The 12,481-nt window shown below is 33.9% G+C and overlaps 1 pseudogene; it reads left to right on the forward strand.

The window, feature by feature from the left end:
• Positions 1 to 3,569: 3,569 nt before the first annotated feature.
• Positions 3,570 to 4,403, forward strand: LOC120125302 (annotated as a pseudogene).
• Positions 4,404 to 12,481: the final 8,078 nt, after the last annotated feature.

Below are 12,481 nucleotides of genomic sequence, written 5' to 3' on the forward strand. Positions count from 1 at the left end.
TTCCTTCATTTAGGTGTAGAGAGATTTTTTTAACGAGACCCATGTCTTGTCCCATTTTGTATGTGTTTCAATTAATACTATACAAAATCCTTTCCAAAAAAACAACAATGAGTATTTAGTTTTCAAGTTGGGGTTAAGGGTGTTTTTAACTTGAGAAGAGTGTCAAAACTAATTCAATTAGAATAATTAGTGTAACTGTTTGTAGTTTGTTAGTTAGCTAGAGTAATGCACGATTTAATATAAACTTGTATTTGTAACTTTATCCATTAACGATAGAATATATTTTTCAACAAATAAAATTATTTAAATTAATATATATTTAAATAGTTGCAATTTTAGCAATAAAATAGTAAAATAATTCAAATAAACATCTATTTGAATAACATTACCTCTTTATTTCTTTTTTTTATAAATAATCACTAATTAATAATCAAGATGTATAATTTTAGTAACTAAATATATAAGTTCACTTTTGTAATCTTTCACTCATAACTTCTTAATTAGTTAGTCGTTCACTTGTAATTAATTTTAAAAATGTTCCAACAGATCCTTTTCTACAAATTTCTTTAGTTAATTGTCAATTATATTTAATATTATTTCAAATTAAAATAAAAATCATCAAATTAACTAGTTTGATAGATTAAAACTTAAATTTTACAATTTGCGATATTTAATAAATTTTAAATAGTATTTAAAAAAATTATGAATTATCTTTACATTTTAACTCGTTAACTTTTATTATTCTCAATAATTAAAATTAAATTAGCGTTTAATGTTTCGAATGATAAAAAGGTGAACCAAGTTGCTCGTATCTTGACGGAAAAGTCACTAAACAAGCCAACGTGACATTAATTGACACAAATTCTTTAATTGTTTTTTTAATCGATTTATTTAAATGATATATATTAAGTATGTTTTGATTTAAAACATATTCTGAATATTTTTTTAATTAGTTTAGTTCATGTCGGTTAAGACTTGAAATGGAGATCCTGATTATCTTTGGAACTGAATGAATTGAATATATTTTTCTCATAAGAACAAGGTTGGTTATATGAAATAATCAAAATGTTATATATATATATATATATATATATATCTTAAAAGTAATCTATTATAGTCAAATGTAAAATGCATATATCTTGTGTTGAAAGAAACAGAAATAAAATAAAAATAAACATAGAAGTGATTCATCACTTCTATGTTTAAATAAGTCTAAAGATTATAAAATGTATTTTTTATGAGGAGAAAAACTTTCAAGATTAAATTTAAAATTTATTAAACTAATGCTTTAATTAATATATTATAAATTTAATAATTATAGAGTTTTTTAAAATAATTCATACATACAAAATTCTTCTAATGAGTATTGAACTCATAATCTAAATAGAGGAGGTATCAATTAAAACATTTTAATCACTTGTTCTAAATTTCTTAAACTATAAGAACTAATGTAACATCCAATTTTCCACTCTTTAATTTTTATGTTGAATTTGTCGTCTTTTATAATGTAATATACTCTTCTTACGTAGATAAAATGTTTTGATATAATGCAAAGATTTTCCCCTGATGATTATAAAATATTTTTGTACATAAAAATAAAATAATCTAACTTTTAATATTTTATTTTGATAAAATACTTATGGATAAATGAAAATTATTAGCTGGTTAGTGAATAATGTTTTTCATTGATGTAACGAGTTATATGTTTCTAAAGTGAATATGTGATATGTAACACATCATTACTTATATATATGTGTGGTATGTGTCATGTCAATATTTATGTATAAATAATTTGTATTGTATCATCACTTTAAATATGTGACATTTGTTACGTCATTATCTTAAATACATAAAACTTGTCATGTCAACGATAATTATTAATCGCTAATTAATTAATAAATTCATCCAATCAAAAATTATTTAACTTCAAAATAAAATATTAGAATTAAAGTATTTTAAAAAAACGTGAGTTAAAATAATTATTCAGTTGAACAATTAAACGTTGGAATCATTTTTATGTCCAATTTTTTGACATTTCTAATTGAAAAATAAGGGAGGAATGAATTAATTAGGGTAACGGTCTGATGTAGCAGAGGGGATGGAGTTGAGTTGACAGTTGAGGTTTAGTCATTTCGATTTAATGAATGCGAAAAGCGAAAGTGTTTAAGAAAAATATATAAGATAAAACAGTTGAATCTATCAAACAATATGAAAACAGTGAGTCGTTGTTGACGCCTGAGGCTGAGTCACCACTCCTCGGTCCTCATCGGCAGATGCTGCTGCTCTCGAAATCCCAAAACATTGAGTGATTCACACGGTAACCCCATTGATCGATTGACAATGGAAAGCTCTTTTCTCGTCTTTCGTGACTCGTGCATGGGGAGTGTTCGTAAACAAGAAATTTCATTTATTAAATAAACGCGGACAGTATTAATGACAGAATGGAGAAACGATGCGCTTCATCTTTATGGAATTACCACCACACCCTTTCTGTATGAGACAACTGTCGATTCCCAACCACGGTGGGATCGGAAAACGCTTATTCATGACTCGCACTGAGTTGTACCTATAAAACATCTTCAATAATAGTAATTAAATGGAAATTTTTCATAATAGTAATTAATCTGAAGGTCCTTTTAATTTGTATCACTGATTAAAATATTATGTAATTATTATTTAAGATTTTTTTATTTAATGCATTACTTTTAATAATTGGAAGAATGAAAAATTAATTCATTGTTTTTGTATGTAAAATATCTTTTTACTTCTGATCTTAAATAATTTCTTTTTATACTACTTGCTATAAAAAACAATTTATTATTAGACCAATATTGACAGACTAAAACAGAAACAAGGAACTAAAGGCAACTTTTGAATATAAATGATAAAAATATTTAAAGAAATCAAATTTATTTGAACTGTAATATTTGATTGATTTTATATGAATTTGATTGAATTTTAATAATTATTTATTTAAATTACTCTTAATTTAAAATTATAATTACTCGAACCTAATCACATCACATAAAATCAAAACTTATTTTTATTAGAGGCAGACAACACAGGGACAAAGAGGAAACTCAGAGACGCATTAAATAGTCTGCTCATGGCCAGAGTAAAAGAAAAACCCTTTTAAGGTGATAATAAATTTTTTAATTTTTTCATTTATTTTTTTTATTTATATCCCATATTCCTTGAAAACAAAATTTCAGTAGCTTTCTTTTTTGACAACCAAAAATAAATACCTCAGATTTTGATCTTAAAGGGACCTGTTGTCTCTAGTCTTTAGGGTTAGGTTAAAGCGCCATCTGTTTGATTTTTCTGAGGAAAAAAAGGAAACAAACAGAAGCTTGTTGAGAGAACAAGATCTGCCCAGAAATGACAATATAATTTGTTTGTCGTTGCGTTTAAGGTTTTTTTTTATAAGTTTGGAAGATGAAGGATCCATTTCTACAAGTAATTTCATAGGGAAAGGCTAAAGGCAAGGATTTTTTTTATTAATTTCACTTCAGTTTTCTCTTGTACGATCTTTTTTTTTCAATTTTTTCTTCTAGATCTCATAAGATCTTGAAAAAGATGTCATCTTCCAATTTTCCTTGCGCGGCGTGCAAGTTCCTTCGCAGAAAATGCACCCAAGAATGCATCTTTGCACCGTATTTCCCTCCCGACAACCCTCAGAAATTCGCCAATGTTCATAAGGTGTTCGGCGCCAGCAACGTGGCCAAGCTTTTGAACGAACTCAATTCCACCCAACGTGAAGACGCCGTCACCTCGTTGGCCTACGAAGCCGAGGCTCGTCTCCGAGACCCCGTCTACGGCTGTGTCGGCCTGATCTCGATCCTACAACAGAAGCTCAAACAAATGCAACACGATCTCAACAATGCCAAGAAAGAGTTGGCTACTTATATCGGCCCTCAAGCAATGCTTCCTATATTACAACCGCCGGTTTTTTTGCATCATCTCGAAAACCCTTCATCTTCTTCAGCTGTTATGCAACACAATATGATGCCGTTGATGGGGATTTCTACAGCTGCCAGGAGAACAGTGGCTTCGGGGCCGCTAGTGATGAGAAAAACACAACAGCAACAGGTTTTCAAGGCTCAGCAACAATTGGCAGCGTTAATAGCAGCAAGGGAACAACAAGAGATGTTATATGAACAACATCATGGCGGCCAACAACATGAGATTGTGAGGTTTAACAATGGTTTGAAGGGTCTGGTTCTGTTGCTGCAGCCGCCACCATGTCTCTACCTTCATTGGCTTTGGGAAGCTTTGAAAACCCTTATCATGGAGGCTACCACCATCCACTTCAAGCACAGGTTTTACTTCAGTCACAACAAGACCAACCTCCGCAAAGATCAGGCAGCGATGATGAGGCAAGAAGTGTTGGCCAAGTTGAATAAATTAACAAAGAACCCATCTTTTTTTGCCTGCCTTCAACAAAATTTAAATCTAGTTAAACTTAATTAATCATTTATTCTTTGTTTTATTAACTTATGGTAAATGCCTATCCACGAGGACTTTGTTCTGAAATACTACTAGATAAGCTTTGCATTTATGAATTCGGGTGTTTGATACCTTCCCATTCAATGGATGTTGCTTTTTTTTTATCCTCTTCTTTCATAAATTGGGTTAAACTATCATACGATGGCAGTAAAAAGATGGAAATTACTCTTGATTTTGTAAGGGCAGAAGGGTTGGTAAAGAGAATTATTGTCTTTTCACCGATGTGGGATAATCCCATTTTCATCAGCTATAAATGACAGTCTTGGATTGACGTGAAAGAAATGAACGAGCATTTATCAGTATGGGTTGAATCACTAATTGCTCTAATTTAGCTCTTCAAAACTCCTGTATTGTTTCTCCAAAAGACGAAACAGTGAATTTTTGTGGCAGATCAAATCCATCATCTTGACTTATCCTCTCAGATTTTGCCTTGAAAGACAACAGTACATAGCTTCCTTTTACATGAAATTTCAAACTTGTTTTTATGAAAAAATAAATCAGAGTGTTGTCGAAAGAAGAAAACTTAATTAACATTGGGATTAGATTAACTTTCAGACTTTTTCAGTCAGCGCTCCTGTATAAGATTTGCATTTGTTATTTTTGTCAAGGGAAATGAAAAGTTCTATCTTTTCAGTGTATTTCTATAACCATTAATTAATCCGCGTTCTTTGTTTTCATACCATAAACAGCGATTCTGCCATGGGTGCTTTTTCATCCACATGAAGATTTTCAACAATTTTTAAAGTTCTTTTTTAGTGTTTTTTTTACTGCAGCATACAAGGGAAGAAGAACAAAGAGAGAAAGACTGATTCAGAGATCTTAAGTCAGCATTGTTTTTTTGGGGTTTGATGAAGAACTTCATGCATTTGAACATTGAATTAGAATGATATAATATTCAGTAGCTTTCACTTTTTCTAACATGGCGTTGGTCTTTGTTTTACTTTGAATTTCATTACTTTATCTTCGGAATGAGGATTTTCTTTTCTTTTCTTTTTCTTTTACCTAAATAGTATCTTTTTTTTATTATAACACTTTTCGTATAACGTAAGATGGAAAAACATTTTATCAATTTTTTAAAAATATATTTATTTACGTGATAGACACCTAAAACAATCATATAAATATACATTTATTTAGGTGATAGCCATCTAGAAAAATCATGTGAATTTTATCTTAAAAGAAGAAAGACACATCATATGTGATTAAGACATGTTAATATAAGTCAAATGATATATATATTATTTATTAGACTTACATTATATATAAGTATCTAAGGTAATTCTTTTTTCGTTTAAGTAATCGAAGTATTTTTTTGTCAAAATAAGTGTATAAATTTATATTATATTAAGCGTCAGGGAAAGAAATTGATAGGGGAATCTTGTAAATTTTTATTTATGTACAGGTTGAGGTATTCATGATTATCAAGTTTTTGTTTGATACTCATGTTCTCTTGTAACAGCTTTGTTTGTTTTATTTGGATATAATACTAACGATTTATCCAAAAAATAATTATCTAAATTCTAAAAAAGTTGACATGTGATATCGGTTAAAAAATGCTTTAAATACTTAGATGTAAAAATTTGAATACTTTAAATACTGATGTTAACAAAAAATACTTTTGGTATCTATTTTGACCAAAAAGATAAATTTAGATATTTATTTTGATAAAAAAAAAAATACTTAAGATACTTCAATGATAAAAATGATATACTTTAATTATTTATTTATGATATAAGCCTAGATCTTATCTTTAATCATTTAGTGAATACATGTTTAAAATATTATATTTAAATATTTTAAAAGGTAATATTTAAATAATATTATATTTAAATTATCAACACATTGTTTTCCTAATATTTGGAACATGACAACAATTAATCACATACACGTTTGCTGTCTATCTTATATTTATGAGGTCATATGATATTAAGTTTTTTTATCATGTTTAAAGTAGGCAATAATATTGAACAAATTTAACATGTTTACTAATCAAAATAAGAAATCATAAATAGATTCAACTCAGAGTTTATAGAAATATTCAAATATGTTTACAAATAGGAACTTTGTTTATCAAATTTAACAAAATAATCCTAATTTATAAATAAGGTTTATACGCTAAATACATGTAAGAGACTTATTGATACATAAGCTCACTAAAAGTATTAAGATATCATACCTTAAGAATAGATGTCGAAAATCCTGCAATGACGATTCTCCACGAACTACTTAAATTCATTAACATGTGAATGAAAACATTCGAACATTGAACTTCACAAACAAAATAGTATATCACTAATCCAATAACATCATGAATTTTATAAAACATAAACATGCTAGCATATAAACAACGAGTATGTACATAATTTGAGAGGCATTACGACGAATGAGCGGCACTAACTTCATAGCATAATTCTATCGATTAGACGACTTACAAATTGTTAACTATGGCATGAAGCTTAAGAAAATGAACAAGAAAGAAATGCAGAAAACGTGGTATTGCATTCATGTGTCTTTACAAAGATGAGCAACTATTTAAAGCTGAGAGTGAACTGTTGCATGATCGGTTGTAACAGTCCTACAATCGACTACCAGCCTAACCGTATATGGTTTAACAGGCATAACTGAATATGGTTTAACATTCACCCTGCTTCTTACAGACTTCCTTCAACTCAAAAACACATAGTTTACTTCTAAACAAATCAAATTTGACCAAGGGAAGGGGCTTAGTTAAAATGTCTGCTACTTGGCTATTAGTGGGCACATAGTTGATTTGAACTTCACGAGCTGCCACCTTTTCACTCACAAAATGTAAGTCTAGCTCGATGAGCTTGCTCTTTGCATGTAGTATGGGGTTTGCTGCCATAGCTACTGCACTGGTGTTGTCACACCACACCTTGGGCTCTTCGGGCAGTGTAACATTCATCTCATTCAACACAGCCTTAATCCATACGACTTCAGAGGTGGCATCAACAAGGCTTCTATATTCGGCTTCTGCAGTGGACCTAGATACTGCACGTTGCTTTTTCGAGCTCCAAGTCAGTAGATGATTCCCATTGTAGACACAGTATCCAGAGATCGACCTTCTGTCATTAATATCTCCTCCCCAATCCAAGTTCGAAAAGGCATTGAGTGCCACCATCGTTTGTGCTTGAGTTGCAAACCAGAGGCCAGTCTCTAGTGTTCCTCTTAGGTACCTCAGTATACGTTTTACAGCAAGCCAGTATGCCTCAGTAGGCTCTTGTAGGAACTGTGCTGCTTTATTGACTGCAAAAGAAATGTCTGGCCTTGTATGACAGACATACTGCAGTGCCCCTACTACACTTCTATACTGATGAGGTTTACTTAACACTTCCCCATCGTTTTTACTAAGTTTCATTGTTGTAGCCATGGGAGTAGAGGCTGAGTTTACATTTAACATTTGATTCTTTTGTAGCAGTTCGGTGACAAACTTCTTCTGGCTGAGGAACAAGCCATTGTTTGACCGATATACTTCGATACCAAAGAATTACTTAAGCTATCCAAGATCCTTCAAGGAGAATTTCTCATGTAGTGCGTGAACAATTTGATTGATTTCAAGTTGAGAACTTCCAATAATAAGGATATCATCCATATATATACCACCATGTATACAACTTCACAATCCACTTGTCTAAAAAACAGTGATGAATCTGCTCTCGAGGGCTTGAACTTTAAGCTAAGTAAGAATTCTCTTTGCTTGAGAAACCAATTTCTTGGAGCTTGTCTCAGGCCATACGATGCCTTCTTCAGTTTGCATACTAAAATAGTTCCATCACTAGACTGCTCCTCAAAACCAAGAACCTGTTGCATATACACATCCTCGATTAGATCCCCTTTTAGAAAGACATTGTTTACATCCACCTGCCTAATTTGCCAGTGGCATGAAACAGCCAGTGACATCAATATGTTGATTGTGAAGAAACGAACCATAGGACTGAAAGTGTCCATAAAATCATAGCCAGGTATTTGGGAATACCCCTTGGCAACCAGTCTAGCCTTCAGCCTTTCTATGGATGGAGCCATCAACATTCTTCTTCACATTGAAGAGCCATTTGCAGCCAATGGCTTTCCTACCAGCTGGTAACTCCACAATGTCCCACGTGTCATTGCTAAGTAGTGCATTGTATTCAACCATAACAACTGTCCTCCAGTCATCATCTCTGAGGGCATCTCGAATATCACCAAGCACTTCCTTACATTGAGTTGAATAGATTTTCGGTTTAAAAATCTCATGTTTACTTCGAGTTGTCATAGCATGAGTGTTAGTCATTCTAACAACTGGAATGTTTTCTTGATTCTGAGTTTGTTCACTAGAGGCAGCTTGCTCATGCTGAGAAGATGCAACTTGATCATGTTGAGAAGAAGCATATGCAGCAGACTCAAGAGCAAGAGAGCTCGATTCGTTGTTTACTGATTGTTCTTCAGTGTGTACATGCAGTCCATCACCTGCAGTTGCATAATGATTTGTACTGCTAGTTTCAACCGTTTGATCAGTACCAAGTCCAGCATTAATACTTGAGCCTGGGGCAGTCCTGGCAGTTCTGGCTTGCTCGTGTGGACCGAGAACAACTGGAATGACCCTCGATCGAACTGCTTCATTACTACTTCTTCTGCAGGTTGCTGCCTTGTGTGCAAAAGGAAAGATATTTCCATTGAAACACCACACTCCTGGAAACATAAATTCTGTCATGATCATCCATGCATTGATAACCCTGATGTATAGGAGATTACCCTAGAAAGACACAAGCCTTGGATCGAAAGTCCAACTTGTGAGTATTGAACATCCTGAGATTAGGAAAGCACTGGCATCCAAAAATTTAGAAAAATCTATAATCAGGGGGCTTATTATATAGCTTCTGATAAGGAGACACATTACTAAGGTTCTTGGAGGGCATCCTGTTGATGAGATCACAACACTAAGAACTGCATGAGACCATAAAGTTAGGGGTATTGAAGCTTTTGCTAGCAGAGTCAAGGCAGTTTCAACTATGTGCCTATGTTTTCTTTCCACTACCCCATTTTGTTGTGAGGTATGTGGGCATGATTTCCTGAGTTTAACACCTAGTTTGCATGAGACAACTTCTAGAAATCGAAACTCTCCTCCATTGTCTGTTTGTAAAGCAAGAATTGTAGTTTTGAACTGATTAGAAACCAAGGCTGAAAACACTTCAAAAGACACATCAACTTCACTTTTATTTCATAGCAAATAGACCCAGCTGTTTCTTGAGTACAAATCTGCAAAACTCACAAAATATTTGAAACCACTAGAAACAATAGGGGCATGACCCCATACATCAACTAACTCGAAAGGCTACTTATATACACAGTTTGTGACATAGGAAAAGGTTGAGTTTTGCTTTTTTCCATCTGACAGGCTGTACAAACCTCACTTTTGTCTACACTGAGTCTCTTATTGAGGGTTGTCATTACCACCTCAGGTGCTGGATGACCGAGCCTCTTGTGCCATAACCAGTACTCATTAGTATTGCTAACAACAATGTTATTGAGTGTTGCTCCTCCTTGCATAGTCTGACAATCAAAACTGTACAATCCTCCATCAAGTTTTCCTTGTATCAGCATGACTCCTGTGCATTCATCCTTAACATAACAAGCATTTTTGTGAAATTCAAAGAAAACGGAATTGTCTTGTGTGAATTTCGAAACTGATAAGAGATTTTTGTTAATATTTGGGACATGCAATATTTGATCAAACAAGAGATCCTTAGAGACAGTTTTTAAAGCATTCCTACCAATATGAAGGATTGGAATAGAAGAACCATCACCTAGATGAACCTTACCACTGCCAATGTATGCTTGCTTGCTCGAGAATGTAGAGGTGGTGCCAGTCACATAGTGTGTGGCTCCTGAATCAGGAAACCATTTAGCATGATTCAAAGGACCATTAGCCATTAACGCATTGACTTGCACATTATCACTTGGTTCAACAGCAGATGCGTCTTTACCTCCAGCACTGCCACTTACAAAGGGACTGTAATGGTAGTCAGGTGTATGTGAAAAACATGAAAACGTATTTGCCTGCATGCCATTAGATAAGGAGTTTTGTTGAGCGGTTACTCCTTTGAAATTTTGATCAAACCTATGTCAGCACCTGTCAACTAGATGGCCTAGCTTCCCACATAATTGACACTGCTGCTTAGGTCTTCCTTTATATTTGTTGCTCGTGGTGCTGTTGGGTTTAGAAGTCGCACAACTCTTGTACTGTTGTGTATCAGAAACCTGATTGGTGTTGTGGCGTGTGAAATTAACACCTATTGGGAACCTTGATGATTTATCAAGACGAGATTCAACATCAATAAGAATAGAAACTACATTATCAAGGGCAAATGGATCTCTGCTTGAAGTGATCGTAGCCACCGTTGGCTCGTATTCGACTGGCAGTCCATTAAGAATGGTGGCAATGTGATCGATGTCTGAGATAGGGTTACCACACGTGGCCAATAGATCGCATATTTCATTAATGGCCATGGTGTAATCTCTCATAGAATGAGAGCCTTTCTTCATCGATCTAAGACGACAATGCAGAGCCATTATCTTTGTGGTAGATAGTTTGGAATATAACCTGGTGATGGCATTCCAAACTGCAGCAGTGGATTCGACACCAACCAATTGAGGCAGAATGTTGGTGCTAACAGTGGAAAGAAGCCAAGAGGCCAAAGAACTGTCTTGCTTGACATACCGAAGGTAAGCTGGATTAACAGTCTGTTCTCCAACCTCGTTGAGTATCAGCTTTGCTGGAACCACCATGGATTCTTCAAGAAAGCTTTCAAGACCGAGCCCTCTGACTGTGAGAATCACTTGTTGCTTCCAAAGAAGGTAGTTCGAGTCGGTTAAGCATACATTGATTATTTTATTAGCGAAGGTATGCGAGCTGGCTTCTGTCAGCTGTTCATCCTCTACCATCATTGTAATGCCTTGAACCATGACTGTTCTTTGAAGACAAACAAGAACCAGAAAGCACGAGCGAAGAAAGAATGGCACACAACGAAGCTTTTTTTTTTTTCAGGATCTAATGGCGAATGATACCATGTTAACTATGACATGAAGCTTAAGAAAATGAACAAGAAAGAAATGCAAAAAACGTGGTATTGCATTCATGTGTTTTTTACAAAGATGAGCAACTATTTAAAGCTGAAAGTGAACTGTTGCATGATCGGTTGTAACAATCCTACAACCGACTACCAGCCTAACCGTATATGGTTTAACAGGCATAACCGAATATGGTTTAACAAAAATTCCTTCTAAAATGCCTCCTGAATTAGACCATACAGTCGAATTAAAAATGCCTCCAAAATTATATCAAACTGTCAAAGAGAATGGAGAAGAAATACTAAAATTGTCGAATGAGTATTTGCTGCACCTCAGACTGAGTCTCCAGTAAGGAAACAAACCATGCTATGCACTTGGGAGTTCGAAAAGCCACTAGTGAATGTGAAACCTTATAGATTTCCACATTTTCAAAAGGTCAGACAAAACATATGCTGAAAGGACAATTGATTCGGAGGAGTAACAATCCTTTTTCCTTATCGATTTTGCTAGTAAAGGGAAAAGATGACACATGAAGGTTCTACTAGACTACCGAGGCCATTACTGTCAAAGATAGGTTTCTTATTCATACAACAGATGAACTATTTGATGAGCTTGTAGCATCTCCATGTTTTTTTAAACTTGATCTCTTAAAAGGGTGCCATCATATCAGAGTCCGATCTGTAGATGTACCAAAGACAACCTTCCACACCCATGAATGAGGGGCATTACAAATTCCTCGTCGGGTTGAGAAATGCCAACGAAATTTTTTGGCCATTTCTAAAGAAATGTATACTGATCTTTCTGGACGACATCTATCTGAGGCACTATGTGAGTGCCAACCAACGGGACTGGCCAAAATTATTGGATGTGGCCCAATTTTCATGCAACTTGCAACGGAGTGAGACGACAA

Source organism: Hibiscus syriacus, unplaced genomic scaffold (assembly GCF_006381635.1).
Source record: "Hibiscus syriacus cultivar Baekdansim isolate YM2019G1 unplaced genomic scaffold, ASM638163v2 tig00110430_pilon, whole genome shotgun sequence".
Taxonomy (NCBI): domain Eukaryota; kingdom Viridiplantae; phylum Streptophyta; class Magnoliopsida; order Malvales; family Malvaceae; genus Hibiscus; species Hibiscus syriacus.